Source organism: Triticum dicoccoides, chromosome 5B (genome assembly GCF_002162155.2).
Source record: "Triticum dicoccoides isolate Atlit2015 ecotype Zavitan chromosome 5B, WEW_v2.0, whole genome shotgun sequence".
In the NCBI taxonomy this organism is placed as follows: Eukaryota; Viridiplantae; Streptophyta; class Magnoliopsida; order Poales; family Poaceae; genus Triticum; species Triticum dicoccoides.
The window spans coordinates 219,057,132-219,063,622 of NC_041389.1; positions in this window are offsets into that span (position 1 = coordinate 219,057,132).

Sequence of the window (6,491 nt, forward strand, 5' to 3'; positions counted from 1 at the left end):
TAACACTCTTTGGCTCTGGGTGTTTGGGCTTTGTCCTCACAAGGATTTTTCTCTCTCAAATGCTTCGAGGTGGGTTGCTCTCAAACGACAAAAGCCGTGCACAAACTCTGAGCAGCCACCAATTTATGGTGTAGGGGGTGGGATATTTATAGCCACTAGGCAACCCGACCTGATTTGTCCAAAATGACCCTGGGTCACTAAGGAACTGACACGTGTTCCAACGGTCAGATTTCAAACACACGCGGCAACTTTACTTGGGCTACAAGCAAAGCTGACTCATCCAGCTCTGGATAAGGTTTGCTCTCATTGTCTTCGCTCGAAGACATAGGATTTGAGTTGAGCATCTTTTCAGTCACTCTGACTTAGTTCACTTGGACCCCACTTAACAGTACGGTGGTTCCTATGACTCAACAAAGAAGAAAAGGAAACAATGAAACCACACAGTCTTCGCGCTCCATAGTCTTCACGCAATGTCTTCTCATGTCATAGTCTTCAATATGAATATCTTCTCATACCACCATTGTCTTCAATGTCTTCATACATTTTTAGGGGTCATCTCCGGTAGGTAAACCGAATCGATGAGGGACACTACCTGCGTTATCCTGCAATTCTCACAAACGCATTAGTCCCTCAACCAACTTTGTCGTCAATACTCCAAAACCAACCAGGGGTGGCACTAGATGCACTTACAATCTCCCCCTTTTTGGTGATTGATGACAAACTGGTTGAAGTTTTCAACGGGGATAAAGTATGTGAAATTGTAAGGATAGGGAATTGTCTTCATAAGTAGCAAGGGCTCCCCCTGAAGATGTGCATATAAGTAATTTGCTTTTGGAATGCAAATGCACATGGCAGGTTGTACTTGTGGAGATCCACTTCAACTTATGAAGATAATTCATCATGCATGAAATGATATAGCAAGTAGAATGACATGCATAATGAAAAATGGACGTCTACAGAATGATCTAAGTGCGGAAGTTATCATCGCACATGCGGAATTTATCATCGCATCACAGTAAAGCAAATAAGTAGCAGACGACCATCAAGTTTAGGTGTTACAACTCAAAGAACCAAACGTTTCAAAAGCAAGAGTTGTAAGCACGAGCCAAAATATAATGCAACCGCCCATATGAACCCGCTTGAAGACTATCAACTCATACGCTTCTCCCCCTTTTGTCAGTAAGGACCAAAAAGGTTTGAAGACATAGAGCATCTACTCATCATCATGAGTAGGTGAAGCAGCAGGGTTGTTGGCGTTGGTTGGCGGTGCAGATGAACTTGGTGCAGTGTCGATGCGCGCAGTAGTAGGAGGTGGTGAAGTAGCATCATCTTCATCATCGATCACTCTGGCATTTACCGTTGCCGCGGAGGAAGAATATTCAGAGTCTTCAAGAGATGGAGTGCGACGTAGGACAACAGTCCGTGGAGGAGTGGAGTCAAACTGGAATCTTTCATTGAAGCCATCGTCTTGAAGATCAACTTCAGCACTGAGCAGGGTCAAACTCTTCCATGATCGCCGGCAAGTTTCATGAGCAACAAAGGCATTCTTGGTGGCAAGGTTGCGAATGCGATTGACATCCACTAAGAGGCTTTGCATCTGTCTCTTGAGCCAGCAATGATGCTTATCCTGTTTCTCATGAAGGGCCACAAGAAGTTCTTGGTCATTGAGAACGCGAGAACGCTTCCGAGGCCTTTCTGCAATGGTGCTTTCAGTGGCTTCAGTGGGTGCCCGATGAGGCAGACGAGTGTTTCCAGCCAATGGATAGATTAGTGTCGCTGCTTGAACACCTTCAATAGGTTGAGTGAAGCTTTGGTGCTCGGCATTTTGAAGACAAAGAGGCCTCTTGGCAGGGTCAGAGTATATAGCTTCAACTGACATATCAACCTCTGGCAGAAAGATCATATGATTGCGAGTAGAGGGCTGATAATTGACAGATGAGTGTCTCTTGATGAGGCGCATGACCCATGGAGCATAAAACTTCAGACCAAATAGGTCAGAGCCAGAAGCAGCAAGTTGCCTGATGAAGAATTCTTGAGTGTTGAAGCTGATACCATTGAGAATATAGAAGACCAAAGTCTTCATAGCTCCTTCAAGCTTGGCCGCTGATGAATGTCCTTTGACAGGCCATAGAGTTCGCCTGATGATATGATATATGGCGCGAGGCAGATACTCAAGGTCTTCAACAAAGAACTCTGTTGGATATTCAACGTCAGATGGCAAGGGCTTCATCATGCTCAACATCTGGCTCATATTGGGTTCTGGCTTATGGAAGATACTCTCTACAGCATTGCGGTGTAACTGACAGTCAGGTTCATATAGTTCTCCAGGAGTGGCTAGCCCTGTAAGCTCGATGATATCTATAGCTTTGGCTTCATGATGAACATTTCCAGTCATCCATTCGAGAACCCATGTCTTGATGTCTCTGTAGTAGCCGCGAATGTGTAGAGTAGCATAGAATTGAAGCAATAGCTCTTCATTCCAATGTTCTTTGTCTGTCACAAAGTGGAGCAGACCAGCATCACGAAAGCAAGCAAGTGCTTCTTCTAAGCACGACAGTCCAGCAATGGCTTCAGTATCAAGGCGCATATGAGGGAAAATGCGCCCTTGATCATATAGAATGCAGGAGTAATAGCTTCTCTGCTGATAGCTCCAAAACCGATCTGATGATATCCTTGGCTTGGAGTAGGGGTTCTTGGCGCTGTCAAAGAAGGTATTGTGGCTTTTGAAGCCATTTGCATTGAAGGACCCTGGTGAGTTGGCAGTACCTGGAAACCTTGGCAACCTGGGCTTTCGCTTCTGGACCTGAGGCCTATGCTCAACATGATAGTCAAATTGAGGTCCTGAGGCAGTAGGCGGAGGCACCAGAATGGGCCATCGGACAGTGGTAAGCTGACCATGACTGTATGCTTGCTCAATTGTGTGAGGCCTTGGTGGCAGAACAGGAGCAGGGGCAACAGCTGAGGCGTCAGGCTGCACAACAGGTGCTTCGGGAGCGGTTGTCTCATTAGCTTCAAGTGCAGCAGGCTTAGTGGTTTCAGGTTCAGTGGCCACATTAGCTTCAGGCACACTAGTTGGTGCAGGCTCCACATTAGCGTCAGCCATGACTACGTCATCGGCTTCATTGGCGTTGGCGGTGGCAGCCTCAACATTGTCAACCTCCTCTTGACGAACATGAGGGTCGGGCACAGACACGTTCACATCAGGAACTGCTTCTTCTTCAATTACTGGGGGAGTAGGTACATGTACTTCTTCTTGATTTTCCTTGGCTGATGCAGCCGGAATGTCTTCAGCAACATGTGCTTCAGACTCGGAGACATTCACAGTCGGAGCAGGTTCAGAAAATACTTGACGTGCAACAGGTGAACGTTGCACTTCTCCTTTTGGAATGCTCGACAGAGGGATTTGAGGCCTTTGTCCTTTGCGAAGCCTGCGAAATGCTGGCAACGCCTAAGGAGATGGAGTTGGCTGGGCCTGAAAGTCTTCATCCTCTTCTTGCACGGGGGGTGTAGCTTGTTGTTGTTGTTGGGGAGTACTGGGGAGTCTTGTAGTTGTGGGTGATCAGCCCATGATGCATCCTGAGCAATTGGCGTCAGAGGACGACCAATGCTGATGAGTTCGCTGTTCGTATGAACAGGCAATGATACCACATCATGTTCGATCCGAGGAAGAACTTCATCATCAGCTACATTGTCATCATGACCAATGTCTTCAGCAACGGTGGGTTCAACTGCTGGAATATCTTCAGCTTCATGAGCCTCTATGGGAGCAGGCTCATGGACTATCATCCTTCGTTCTTGTTGTTCTGACGCTGGGCGAACCACTGAAATGGGTTCAACAACTAAGGGCTCTGTGGAAGCAGCCCTAGTCTTCTTGGTCTTGCTCTTCTTCTTGGAGGGAGCAGCATCAGAGGCTTCAGTGTTCTTTCTCTTTCTGGCTTCAGCCTCGGCAGCCCTCGTCTTCTTCTATTCTGAAGTGGTTGTGGTGACCTTTGGCTTCGAGCCAGTCATGCTGCTTGGGAAGATAATGCGAGGGGCTTCTTGGCTTGAAGGTTCAGGCTGTTCAGCAGGGAGCTCCTTCTTCTTCTTTGCAGCCATCCTGGGGTCAATGCCAGGACGGCCAAGTGACTTGCGCTTCTCAGCCTCATTGTAGGCGAGCACACACTTATCGGCCAAACTCTTCATGCGCTCACGAGAGCCCTGAGCTTCTTCACGCTTCTTCAGAAAAGCTTCTTTAAGCTCATGTAGCATGACTTTGAAGTTTCTGACGTCTTGAACACTTAGCTTGGCCACATGCTTCTTGAATTGAGCCTTTTCATAATCAATCTTGTTCTTGAGCTCAACAATGCGCTGAGCGAGAGCTAGCTTAGAAGCAATGGCGCCATTGAAGGCGACACTTAGGCCAATGGGAAGCTGTAAAGCTTCAAAGCTGAGATTGGGGTGTCGAACCACTCATCAATGAAATTGTGGATGATAGCCACGTCAAAGAGAGGCAAGTTGTTGAAGATTTCTGCTTCTTCCTTGCTCTTTATCAGCTGCTCAAGGGCATCATCAGGAAGATCTTCATCACTTGACAGATCAATGGGTTCTTCGCGTAGAATGGCGGCAGGAGTCAAGGCTCTTTAATCAGATGGTCTGACAAGTTGCTTTTTCTTCTATGTTCTCTTGGAGACACGGGATTGATCTTCAGACTGCACACTGGCTTCAGGAGGTGTAGTGGCCAGTGGCTTCGCACGAGAAGTCTTCGGAGGTGCAGCTGATCTTGAAGCCTTTGGCTTCTTTTGCTTCTGCGGCTTTGGAGGAGGAGCAGGGGCTTCATCGGAGTCAGCATCATTGTCAGAATGATCTACTCTTGCACCTTGGACCACGATGTAGGTGATGAGGCCGTCAAGGTTGGAGAAGGGGCCGATCACATTGGGATCAGCATCACGGGAGCCGTCAGCACGGGGAGCAGAGGGACCTGGGTTGAAGTCCAAGCCCAAGGACTTCTTGTTCTTCTTGGCGAAGCCACAGCAAACTGGTAGTTGCGCTTGAAGAGTGAGTCATCATGACACCAGAGTAGTGAGGTGGGATCGGCGTTCTCAGGCTGTGGTCCACGGACCATGCAAGGATAGAAGCCTTGAGCAACGGCTTCAGCTCTGTTCTTGGGTTGAAGGCCTCGATAGAGGATATCACCCCAAGGTCTCTTGATGGCATTCTTCTCTGCATATTCCTTCGTCACAAACTTGTACTTGAACCATTCCTCAGCCCAATAGCGTCGAATCCATTGGATTCGTGTCTTTCTCTGATGATAATTCTCTTCGGGATCTGTCTTGTAGAGTTTTGCTAAGTCATCAGGCAGATCTTTGGATGTTCCTTCTCTGCGCTGTCTGCCACCCTTCCTTGCTGATTTTTCTGCAGCCATGAACTTCAAGCTGAATGGCTTCAATACGTTCAAAGGCTTCAGAGACTTACGCTTGCTGGTCAGGCAGGAACTGGCTTCAGGAGAATTGATATGATCTTGTAAGTATTCTGCAAACGAATGCAGACTATGAGAACCAAGGGATTCTCCCACGGACATGTACCTGTGACAGCATTAGAGATGCGAGGGAAGGGGAAGAGGTCATATGCATTCTCAGAAGATTTTGAAGATAAATCAGTTTGAAGACATTGACCTCATGATGCGAAGACATTCACTTATATAGGTGAGTTGGTTCCAGATTTGTACCAATCCGTGAATAAGTACAAGTGAGGAATCAAACTAGACAGGAAATCTAAGTGAATTGACTAGGCAGTATGAGATGCAGACAGAATAGATCTAACATTGAATAGGCAGAAACCACTTTCGGTAAACAAGATGAATCTTGAAGATAAAAAAGGTGGTAAAAATAGAGTTATAATTACCGCACGAAGAACTACTAGATGGGATGAATAGGAGACCGAGCAGTTCAGCCCACCGTGCCCTAACTTGGCGACGAAGGACACCTACGGTGACGGCGGAGAGGAAGATGTCCACAGCCGGCGTGAGGACGGCGTCGGAGAAGTCGCGGCAGCTAAGCGCTTCGTCGCTGGCGTCGTCGTGAGCTAGCGGTGGCGCTAGGGTTCTGACGGAGGTGGAGAGGTGGAAGAAGGATTTCTTTACCGCAGGGAACAAGTATTTATAAGTAGGTGAGAGACACAGCGTAATTACGCCGGTGCCCCTGGCGGTTCACATCTGAGGGGCACATGGCAAGCATGCAACATACTCAAAGTTGTCCCACGTTCCCACGCCCGCCAGGCATGTCGGAGAGTTGTTCCGGCTTCTCCGGATTTCAACAATAAAGATAAGTCATTTAAGACAGATTTAATGTTTGTCTCTTTGCCTTCTGCTGACTAGGATGCAGAGAAGACATTTGACAGTTTCAATAGAATGCATATGATTTGGACAGATAGAGTTTGAGATAGGAAGCATAGAGAGGTTAGGGTCCGATCACATTCACTTAGTTCAAAAAATCCAATCTTGAAGACATAGCTAT